Genomic DNA, 12814 nt, shown 5'->3' with positions numbered 1-12814 from the left:
TTTGTATGGAGGTCATGGTAATTTGAGGATAACATTTCTTATCAATTCCAGAAAATTTCTCCTCCCAGAGAATATCCTCTGGAGACTCAAATTCCCCCATTGCCACTTTCAGCCTGGGCCAAACCACATCTCCCCCTCTTCTGCACATCAATGAGGTCTGAGCCAACCTGGAGGCATTATAATTATCCAACAAGTTCGGGACTCCTACCCCTCCCAGTTGTCTGTGTCTAGTAAGGACTTGATGGGAAATCCGATTGTGTTTACTTCCTTTAAGGAAACTATGAATAGTAGGGACATTAGATCCTGTTTGAATATCTTAATTGGCAAGATCCTGAACAAGTATAATATTCTAAAGAGAATATTCATTTTTATAGAGGACAGTCTATCATACCATGAAAAACCATGTTTTTTCCATTTAGTCAGATCTTTTCTGATTGCTTCATACAGTGGAATATAATTTGCCCTGTATAGTTGGTTAGAGTGGGATGTCAGGTTAGAGTGGGATGTCAGTCTAATACCTAAATATGGAGTATGATCTTTTTCCCATTTAAAATCAAAGTTTATCTCAAGAAGTTTAATAGTATATTCAGGAATATCTATTGGGAGAGCCTCACATTTATCTAAATTAATTTTGTACCCTGAAATAATAGAACATTTCTGTAAAATATCATATACATTAGGGAGGGAAATTAGGAAATTAGTGGTTTTGTAAGAGTTAACAAGACATCATCTGCAAATAAGGTAATGTTGTAGGATTCGTTACCCAAATCTAACCCTGTAATATCTGGGGAATTACGAATGGATGCAGTTAGTGGTTCAATGTCAATCACAAACAGAAGAGGAGATAGTGGGCAGCCCTGCCTTGTGCCATTTAATATTTGAAATGTCTTAGATTGATGACCAATTGCTCTGACATGGGCTGTTGGGTTAGAATAAATGTTTTTAATGGTTCTAACAAATGGACCAGTGAATCCCATTTTGTTTAAGACTGTATACATACAGGGAGTGCAGAATTATTAGGCAAGTTGTATTTTTGAGGATTAATTTTATTATTGAACAACAACCATGTTCTCAATGAACCCAAAAAACTCATTAATATCAAAGCTGAATAGTTTTGGAAGTAGTTTTTAGTTTGTTTTTAGTTATAGCTATTTTAGGGGGATATCTGTGTGTGCAGGTGACTATTACTGTGCATAATTATTAGGCAACTTAACAAAAAACAAATATATTCCCATTTCAATTATTTATTTTTACCAGTGAAACCAATATAACATCTCAACATTCACAAATATACATTTCTGACATTCAAAAACAAAACAAAAACAAATCAGTGACCAATATAGCCACCTTTCTTTGCAAGGACACTCAAAAGCCTGCCATCCATGGATTCTGTCAGTGTTTTGATCTGTTCACCATCAACATTGCGTGCAGCAGCAACCACAGCCTCCCAGACACTGTTCAGAGAGGTGTACTGTTTTCCCTCCTTGTAAATCTCACATTGGATGATGGACCACAGGTTCTCAATGAGGTTCAGATCAGGTGAACAAGGAGGCCATGTCATTAGATTTTCTTCTTTTATACCCTTTCTTGCCAGCCACGCTGTTGAGTACTTGGACGCGTGTGATGGAGCATTGTCCTGCATGAAAATTATGTTTTTCTTGAAGGATGCAGACTTCTCCCTGTACCACTGCTTGAAGAAGGTGTCTTCCAGAAACTGGCAGTAGGACTGGGAGTTGAGCTTGACTCCATCCTCAACCCAAAAAGGCCCCACAAGCTCATCTTTGATGATACCAGCCCAAACCAGTACTCCACCTCCACCTTGCTGGCGTCTGAGTCGGACTGGAGCTCTCTGCCCTTTACCAATCCAGCCACGGGCCCATCCATCTGGCCCATCAAGACTCACTCTCATTTCATCAGTCCATAAAACCTTAGAAAAATCAGTCTTGAGATATTTCTTGTCCCAGTCTTGACGTTTCAGCTTGTGTGGTGGTCGTCTTTCAGCCTTACTTACCTTGGCCATGTCTCTGAGTATTGCACACCTTGTGCTTTTGGGCACTCCAGTGATGTTGCAGCTCTGAAATATGGCCAAACTGGTGGCAAGTGGCATCTTCTTGGGTCCTTCTTTTGACCCATTTTGCCAAAGGAAAGGAAGTTGCCTAATAATTATGCACACCTGATATAGGGTGTTGATGTCATTAGACCACACCCCTTCTCATTACAGAGATGCACATCACCTAATATGCTTAATTGGTAGTAGGCTTTCGAGCCTATACAGCTTGGAGTAAGACAACATGCATAAAGAGGATGATGTGGTCAAAATACTCATTTGCCTAATAATTCTGCACTCCCTGTATAGGTCCAATCCACTTTATCAAATGCCTTCTCTGCATCCAACCAAAGGAGCAGAGAAGGCACCTTGTGGTATTTGAGGTAATCTATTACTTTGGTCATTCTCCTGCATTATCCAGGGCTTCCCTATCTTTAATAAATCCCACCTGAATCTTAGTCACTATTTTGATGTCTTGGTTGATAAGGGATATTGGCCTATAGCTGGTGCAATGTTTAGGATTTTTACCTAACTTCGGTAACACAACTATCTTTGCCTGGAGGAGATCTTTAGGTAATTCATGTCCTTCTACGATGTAGTTAGCAAATTGTACCAAATGAGGAATCAAGGTTGAGGTAAATCATTTGTAGTATTCCCCAGGGAGACCATCGGGGGCCCAGGGCCTTTGCTGGCTTAAGATCTTTAATAGCTTGTAAAACCTCATTATGGGTGATTTTGGCATTAAGTTTTTCTTGGTCTTCTTTAGTAATCTGTCTTAAGCAAGCATTATCTATAAAGAATCAAATGGAATGATCTGACCATGAGCATGCCTGTATATTGGCCGATATGAGATTAGGAGGCCGATTTATCAAATGTCTGTCGGTCCTGTGGAGAGCAATACGCTCTCCGTATTCAGCATTGCACCAGCCAATTGGCCGCCAGCAGGGAGGTGTCAATCAAACGAGTTGTTAAACGAGATGTTCTCTCAAAAGGGGTTTTCCAAAATCCCTGATTGATAGTCAAATTAAAGAAATTGAGGCTTCAAATAGGGAACTAATTCCTAAGGGAAATAATGTAAATAGGAAATTTCAGAAAAAGGAGAGACTTGTATTTGTATCTGAGTTTAACCCACTTAGTAACAAAATAAATGGTATCATCAGGAAACATTGGCCTATGATAAAGGATTTAAATAAGCATATCAAAGAATTCCAAGAGCCCCCTATGCCAGCCTATAGGAGATGTAGAAATATTAGGGACACTTTGGTCAAAGCTGATATTGGCCCAGAGAAGGGTCTGAGACAGACACATATTAGTAGTCCCCGGATGGGTTGCTATACTTGTTTAGGATGCTGCAACTGCAACAGCATGATCAAAGGTGAGATGTTTCTACACCCCCTAACAGGAAAGCGATATAATATCTCAGGATACTACACATGTAATACAGATTTTTTTATCTATCTGATTAAATGCCACTGCTCTAAAATCTTTGTAGGGGAGTCTACACGCAGGGCCAGGGATCGCATAAATGAGCACAAATCCAATATTCGTACAAAAAACCTTGATGCCCCGGTGTCAGGTCATTTTCTTCAGGCTGGTCACTCAATCTCGCAACTTAGGTTTCAAATTATTGAACATATTAAAAGACCTAGGCGAGGGGGTGATAGGGTTAAAATGCTGAAAAGTAGGGAAACATTTTGGATATATACCCTACAATCTTTGGCCCCTATAGGGATGAATAAAGAAATAGATTGGGGGATAACCCTTTAACATACATGTCTCTCCTTGAACCATAAATAAGTACCATGTGGGTTATGTACTTACACTAGACAATATATGTGATTCTGGGAACTTTACATTTTTTGCTAGTTTCAAGTATTTTTAATTCAAATATATAAATATGTTATATATTGTTTTTAACTTAGGTTGTATGTATTTACAGGTCTTTTGAGGGTTAAATAAGAATGATCTCTCTGCTAACAACCACTAGAGGGAGTATGTAGGTTAGGAATGTATTTGATTACACCTGAACCAGGTAATTGAGCCCCTCCCCTCTAAGTAAGGGTATAAAGTGTGAGCAGTTATGATGTTATTTAGAGCATGATTAAGGTCAGTGTTTGACCGAAACGTTGTATCTCTTGTCTGCCATGATGTTAAACCAATAAAGGAAGAATTTTTGCATTTACAAGGTGCTGCTGTTTTTCTGCTTCTTTGGATTCTACAAGGGACTAGTGCAGGGTCCCTACAGCGTGCACCTATTTGCCTGGGTACTAGTGCTGGGCCTTTTACATTATATTCTATTTTCAATGCCCTCCATTTTTTCTTGGAGATCTAAAAGTAGCTGCTAATGAGAAGAAATAGTTTACGCAGATTTTGAAATATCTTCTACCAACACATCTTGATTGTTTTCAAGTGAGTCCACTCGACCTCCCAACTCCGTTATATCTTTATTTTTAGCTTCATTTCTGCTAAACTCATAATGACTGTAGTATGAAGGTCGTCTATTTTATCCCAGAGTTTCTCAATGTTTACTGCAATGTCTTGCTTAGAGACAAGGATTGCAAAAGTGGCCTTTGTTACAGGCGTTAAATCTCCTAAAGGAGTTTGCAAATCTTGAGTTGATCAAAGGTCTTCCTCTATATCTGGTTCAATCATTTCTATTTGTTTACCTCCCTTAGGTCTCTTTAGGTAGGAATCTAGGGCTGTGGGCTTTGTTGCCCTATCTGGTCTAGTAAACTTTGTTGAGGACATCCTTATAAATATATCCAATAGTTTCCTAAGTGGAATTTTGATTTTATGGGAGGGAAATAGTATATGTAGCTGCTTGGCAAGGTTGTAAAAACGATCTTTCCGTCAGATAAATTTGGCCCCTTATAGGATCTGTGGTTGATTATAATTGTTGCCAGCCTCTGTTCACATCCAATATCCAGCTGATCTCTCTCATAACCCTGAACTTTCAATATGATATGATGCTTATTATATTAGGAAGGCCTCTCATATATTAGAAGTCATAACAAAAATGGACTGCTACTATGTACATTGTTGTACTTCTGAGTGAAACAAACAGCCATGTCGCATTCCTCACAACTAGTTGCGTGTCATGTAATCCTATGGGAATGGCTTTTATAGGTATACTAGGCGATAAGCCTGTCCAGAGGGCAGTCTATTTTAAAAAAAATATATAAACCCCAAAGGTAATAATACAAAAAATAAAACATGTAAAATTACAAAATAAAATAAACAAAGCTATCCAAACTAAAAAATTCAAACCTAAACTAATACCACTATACAAATAAAAAATCCCCCCAAAATAAAAACACCCCTAATCTAATACTAAACTACCAAAAGCCCTTAAAAGTGCCTTTTGTAGGGCATTGCCCTGAGTTAAACAGCTCTTTTACGTAAAAAAATGATCAATTACCCCCTAACAGTAAACCCCCCCCACCCAACCAACCCTCCCAAAATAAGAAAAATAAGTCTAAAAAAACCTAAGCTTCCCATTGGGCATTGCCCTTAAAATGGCATTAAAGGGACAGTATAATGTTAAATAGTTTTTCCCTTAATGTGTTTACAATTGCTTTTTTTACCAACTGCAAACTAAAGAATTTATGAAAATTAGCTTTTTAAGGTCTATTTGTGTATATTAAAGCTCTGATTTTGTGTTTTGAAGCCACAACCTAATAAAATGGGTTGAGCTTGTAGGTATAATCAGACCTCATTACTATATCACATTGTGCACATATACAGTACATGCTTTGTTATCATATATCTGTCTTCAAAACAATCACCAGTACTTGGAGAGAACAATGGAAAATCAACATTTTATTACCTTATCTCTGCTATATCCCACTGGGAGTGTAATTTCTTCTGATGGCTGTGTTTACAAAGCTTATCTATAGCTTGGACTTGCGGCCACAAACTTTCAGAATAGGTGGGGATATCACATGCTAAATCAACTATTTCAAATGACAATATAAGGGTAAAGGAACTACTTGTGAACAATTTAATACCCTCCAGTCGGTAAAGTGGACCATTGGGAACAAACTAAAGGAGAGACAATTTTTGAGTAAACTGTCCCTTTAAGCTCTTTTACTGTGCTTATCAATCAGCTTTTTTGCAGCCCAAAAAACACTAATCTAAAAAAAAGCCACCCCCCAAAAAAAAAGCCTGAGATTAAGCCCCAAATAGATACTCACTGTTCTTGAAGTCCGGCGGTGAAGGTCTTCTTCCAGGCAGCTCCAACCTCTTCTATCTGCATCCGAAGCGAAGGTGGAGCAGAGCGAAGGTGCGGAGCGGTCTTCCCCGATGCACGGTTCTGGAGTGACGGTCCTCAGCTGCGGTTCTCAGTGGTGGACTTCAGCAGCGGCGGTCCTCAGCGCCGTGGAGGCTCCTCTTTATCAGATCTCTGTTGTACACTAAAAATCTAATAGAAGGTACCGCATTCAATTTGGGGTACCTTGCATTCCTATTGGATGAAATTTTGAAATCAGCCAATAGGATTAGAGCTACTGAAATCCTATTGGCTGTTCAAATCAGTATTGGTAGTTTAGTTTAGATTAGGGGGTGTTTTTATTTTGTTTTTGTTTTTATTTCCAAAGGGATTAGGTTTAATTTTTTAAAATTTTTGATAATTTTATTTTTTTCTTTAATTTTAAACTTTTTTTATTTTTTGTAATTTTAGATTAATTTTTTGTAATTTAATGTTAGGTTTTATTTTTAAATTAATGTTAGGATTTTTTATTGTACAGCTAAGTTGTAAACCCATTTAAGGTTATTTCATGAGAGCGCTGTTATGAGCGAGCAATAAGCGGTATATTGCGTTTCTTTATGCTTATCGGAAGTAGGAGATGTATTACGAGTTGAGCGTAAACTTGCTTGAGCGCGATTTAATTTAACACATGTCAGGTTAGTCCTACTTCAGAGGTCTGGTCAACTGTTACACAAGACAAAAAAGTTGGACAGAACACATACAAAATGTGTTGTACAGTACAGTTACACTCATAATAACATTGCCTAGTAAAAATTATTAATAGTAATAAGGGCTCAAAGATATGAGGTCTCAGGTGTTAGAAATAAAGGCATACAAAGGACTTTAACATAGAGATACGTACATACAATTGTCTAAATACAATTGTCTCACTACCTCAAGCTAAATCTCTCCAAAACTGAGCTCCTTATTTTCCCCCCTTCTTCCAAATTCTCCACCCCCAATCTCTCTATAACTGTCGACAATCATTACCCCTACCCCGCATGCCCGATGTCTCGGGGTCACATTTGACTCAGATCTTTGTTTCACTCCTCACATTCAATCTTTGGCTAAAGCCTGCCGCTTCCACCTTAAAAACATCTCTAAAATTAGACACTTCCTTACACAAGACACAACTAAGATTTTAATCCACTCTCTCATCCTCTCCCGCCTCGATTATTGCAACTCTGTCCTCTCTGGTCTCCCCACCTACCGCCTAGCTCCTTTACAATCCTTAATGAATGCCTCTGCCAGACTCATCTTCCTTAAAAGTCGCTCTTCATCCGCTGCACCTTTCTGCCAATGTCTTCACTGGCTTCCTCTTGCCTCTAGGATCAAACACAAAATTCTCATTCTGACATACAAAGCCCTCAACTGCACTGCTCCCCCCTATATCTCAGACCTTGTCTCCAGATACTCTCACTCCCGTCCCCTTCACTCTGCTCACGACCTCCTACTCTCCTCCTCTCTTGTCACCTCATCACACTCCCGTTTAGAGGACTTCTCCAGACTGGCTCCCATCTTGTGGAACACTCTGCCTCGCTCCACAAGACTCTCCTCTAGTTTTAAAAGCTTCAAGTGCTCCATAAAGACTCTACTGTTCAGGGATGCATACGACCTACGCTAACCTTTCTTTATACCAGTTCCTCTCCTCCATTGCTATCCTCTGAACCCCCCTAGCATGTAAGCTTAAGAGTCCAGCTGTTTGTTGATCACCTTCTCAAGAGCTGACTACAACAGTGCAACTCTTAGCAGGGCCCTCTACCCATTTGATCCCTATAACTGTTTTTTTGTACCCCGCCTTTGTTAATAACGCTGCGGAATCTGTTGGCGCTCTACAAATAACCGATAATAATAATAATAATGTGTGTACACATATATATATTTTACATATTTGCATATATATATATATATATATATATATATAGTCTATATCCAATAAGGGACTGCACTCGCTGGATTTGGTTTAAGAAACCTTCAAATCTTTATTATGGTAACATTTCGGGTTTGCAGACCCCTTCCTCAGACCAGATAACAGTGCAAGTGAACAAAGTGTGCAATATATAGCACTAGCCCCACCCATCACAAACATCAAAATTGCGCCAAAAATCCATCACCATGGTAACACTTAAACAAGGCCTAATGACCATACCACCAGAAAACACAATCAAAAATAAGAAATAAAACAAACTGCATATGCAAGTATCTTGCATTACCTCATAGCTGAACACTAATATATACAAATATTGAGTAGTAGATATTAAGTAGTTGCAAAAGTATAACTGTAATCAGTTACTGATCCAGTCTAAGTAGGTTAAAGTATATTTAGACAAGCAATGATGGAAAACACACTAATGAAATAATAAAAAATAAAAGTAAACATCATGCAAGAAGAGGAATCTATCTATCAGTTGCACTGTGCAAAACCGTATTAACCTCCCTGTATCCAGTTGCAGGAATCAATCTTAAGGGAATATACACATAAGCCATAACATATAAACATTGCAAAACAGATTAGGTATTTAAACCTCTTACATTTGAAATAGGTAAAAAAAAAAAAAAAAAAAAGTCAATCAAATATACATATGAGGTCTGTTACTGCTAGTTCAATCTCCCCCATATTCAACTCAAAGCTTGCTAAGTCCAATCCTATATAAAAGTATTTGAGCTATATGTACTAACCTGACATTCTGATAGATACAAATATCCAAAATTGTCAAGCCCCCTGGGCGCGCAGAGCAATGTGTTGTGTCCCATGCGAGCTGTATATAAAAAAGGCCTGTGGTTCCCAGTGCTAGGGTTCTATGCAAGCTGTCTAGCCAGTGTAATATTCCCTAGTGTTAGGCGCTTAGATAGATATATACATGGATGCATGTATTTACCTGTGTACCAAGTCTGTAGTGCATCAGTGAAACAGGCGCGGCTCAGCCCGGTATATCGTGAGTGAGCTTACAGCACGACCGCATGGCTAATTAGCATAGTCTTTCAGTCACTCAATGGGCGTAGCTAGGTCACGGAGTGACAGCGGAGTCAGTAGTTAGAGTTATGCACGGCTGCTAATGAACCTATATCAACTGAGCTTCTATGTAAACCCAAAAAGACCAAAGCTGGTATAAAAGGCTTATTTTAAATGACAACATAAGGCTCCAATAGGGTCTAGTGTGGATTAGGATAAATAACTATATGTGTGCATAAACATCAAAGCATCTAGTGGGAGCTATCGAATACCGCTGTGTGCGAGATAATGGGAGGCAGGTAGATTTAAGATAGGGCGAACCTGGAGCAAAAAAATTTACTGCTCAAAATATAAAAAATTAAAAATTAAAAAATTACCAAATTAACATTAAACCATTAATAAATAAATTATATCAATAGCCAGCCTGGACCAATGTTAGATAAGCCCTAGCAGGTCAAGTAGAAACATAGGGGGGTAGTTAAGTACTGCAATAGTGGGTCCTACATGCTCATAAGAACCACTAGAGTGTAATTTATGTGAGTGTTAAATCATTAACCACAGATACTATTGCGGGGTAACTATATTTAGAATAGGCATCATAGTAACTGTCTAATGAATGATATACAATAGTTCAATGGTCTAGTACCCCTACAGATCCTAACAAATGTAACATGTATAGAACATACTTGTGCCTGAGACGGTCACTCGTACAGTAGGATCTCAATACGGATATCATTGACCCCCTGTATACATATGGCAATCAAGTTCAGTTAAAGAGACACAATCAAAAGAGGGCACACTATAGGTAGACATATCAGCTGAGCCAAAAATGCAGAAAATATAAAAAAAACCAGAAAATATCAAAAAAATATCAAGGCAATATCAAGATGCTCAAAGCACAGCACCTGCGGGTCACCATATCAAAGGTACGGTAAAAGTGCACCCTAACAGGCATATATAATACACTAAGTACTGTCAATACGAATACATTGTTGTACACAAGGGCATATATAACTGTGATAAGTCAAGGCTTCAGAGGAAACAGTGCCAATCATTAGACATGTTTAATCCTCTGGGGTAGATGGTATCTAGTCTATGGATCAATCTAGCCTCCATCTGCAAGAGTGTCCTGCCCCGGTCACCCCCACGCCTGAGGGGGGGGGACGTGGTCAATTAAAATGAAGCGTAAATCTGTTACCTTGTGGCCTGCTTGCAAGATATGTCTTGCCACCGGTTGGTCCGAGGTCCCTTTGTCGATAGCAGTTCGTATCGCTGAGCGATGGTTTGCAATTCTTAAGCGTGCGTTGTCTGTTGTTTTGCCAACATAAAAACGTCCACAACAACAGCTCAGTAGGTATACGACATGGCTTGTAGTACAGGTGATGAAGTGCATTATAGTGAATTTCTGGTTAGTATGGGGGTGTCTGAATACTTTGCATGGGATCATACCGCTGCAAGTTGTGCAGCCCTTGCATCTGTAACAACCCATTTTGTTAGTTTTAAGCCATTTCTTGGTGTAACTATGATGAGGATCTGTTTGCATAAGTATGTCCCTCAGACTTCTACCCCGTCTATAGCCCATGATTGGTGGATCCATATGCCCAAAGGGTAGTGTCCGGTCTGTGCCCAGAATCTCCCACCTGTTGCGAATTGAATCTGTCAATGGTTTCTTTCCTCTGTCAAAAGTGGTTGTAAAGACCATCCTTGGGGTCTCTTTCCTAGTGATTGCTGGAGTGTCTTGTGCCATGTTTGTTTCAATATCATCTCTATTTGTGGTCTCCGTGTTGTTTCGTACAACCCGTATCAGCTGTGATTTAATTATTGCCATACGATACTCTATACCCTGCCAAAAATACACAAGGACCAAATAAACCCACCTGGAAGACCGATAGTCTCTGCAAGGGGCTCTCTGCTACAACTATTGGCTCAATATGTTGATGTATTTCTACAACCTATCGTTAGATCCATGGACTCCTACATCAAAGACTCAGTTGAACTTATTAAGATACTTAACACTGTGGAGGGTATCACCCAGGATGATATCCTGGTAACTATGGATGTGAGGAGTTTGTACACGGTGATCCCTCATGCCAGGGGAATAAATGCAATTGCAGCAGCATTGGACCAGACCCATACATAGGACCACCCACAACTTTTATCCTAAATATTCTTGAGAAATGTCTAAAATTGAACTATTTTTGCTTTGAAAATACTGTCTACCAGCAACTGACAGGGACTGCCATGGGATCTAATATGGCACCGTCTTATGCAAACCTTTACATGCAGCAATTTGAAAGAGACGTCATGGATGTGTTCAATCATGGAATTATAAGACATTATAGAAGGTACATTGATGATGTCTTCTTTGTGGGGCATGGACCAGTGGGACTCCTTACTGAATGGGTAACCAAACTCAATGCACTACCAAACCCAATCAAATTTGAGTTGAAATATGATCCAGAGAAGATCGATTTCCTGGATTTACGGATTTATAAGAAACTTGATAGGTTATTCACGACCCTTTTTTCTAAACCTACTGACAGAAACTCATTGCTGGAAGCCACAAGCAATCACCCCCCACATACTCGGAAGGCAATAATTAAATCACAGCTGATACGGGTTGTACGAAACAACACGGAGACCACAAATAGAGATCTCCAACTGGACCAGATGGCTGAGAAATTCCAACAAAGGGGATATAAGGATAACCTTATTAAGAAGGCGAGAGATGAAATTGAAACAAACATGGCACAAGACACTCCAGCAATCACTAGGAAAGAGACCCCAAGGATGGTCTTTACAACCACTTTTGACAGAGGAAAGAAACCATTGGCAGATTCAATTCGCAACAGGTGGGAGATTCTGGGCACAGACCGGACACTACCCTTTGGGCATATGGATCCACCAATCATGGGCTATAGACGGGGTAGAAGTCTGAGGGACATACTTGTTAGGAATTATTGTTAGCATGACTAGTGCCATCTTGTTCTTCGCCGCCATTTTGTCTTAGGCATCCATCTTGGGTAATGAATCTTTTATTATAGTGGTTTATTATGTAGTAAGAAATATGCTGATGTTAGGGAGACTTGCATAGATATAATAGCCCTGAGAATGACCCTGAAGATGTGCTTGGATGCATTGTTATCTCTACAAGATGTCAAACGGCTGTGATTTGTGCTGGGCCAGGAGGCCCAGTTACTGTTTATCTGTAGTTAGGTATTTCTGTAGAAATGACTCCCTAACACTCCTTTTATTCCAATTATATTTTCTATGAGTTTCTTTGTTCTTATAGAAATACCATGTGAAATGATGTAATTATGAATACGTCACTTGTTAAACCTATATGCTGTAACTCTTGGCTATAAAACAGTGCCTTTCAACTTGCAATAAACAAAATAGCTTTTGGAATCATAGCTGCGTGGTCTGAAATCTATTCTCCTGGACGTCCTGAACAGATAAGTACTGATTTCCAGCTGGTATGGTGTGCCCGATGCCCTGTCCTGAACTGACACCCCCCTCCTGAAACCAATATGCAACAGTTTCTGGTGTCAGAAGTTGGATTTACACT

The sequence above is a fragment of the Bombina bombina genome, chromosome 3 (assembly GCF_027579735.1).
Source record: "Bombina bombina isolate aBomBom1 chromosome 3, aBomBom1.pri, whole genome shotgun sequence".
In the NCBI taxonomy this organism is placed as follows: domain Eukaryota; kingdom Metazoa; phylum Chordata; class Amphibia; order Anura; family Bombinatoridae; genus Bombina; species Bombina bombina.
The sequence above is the reverse complement of the archived record's forward strand: the minus strand, read 5'-3'. Positions refer to the sequence as shown.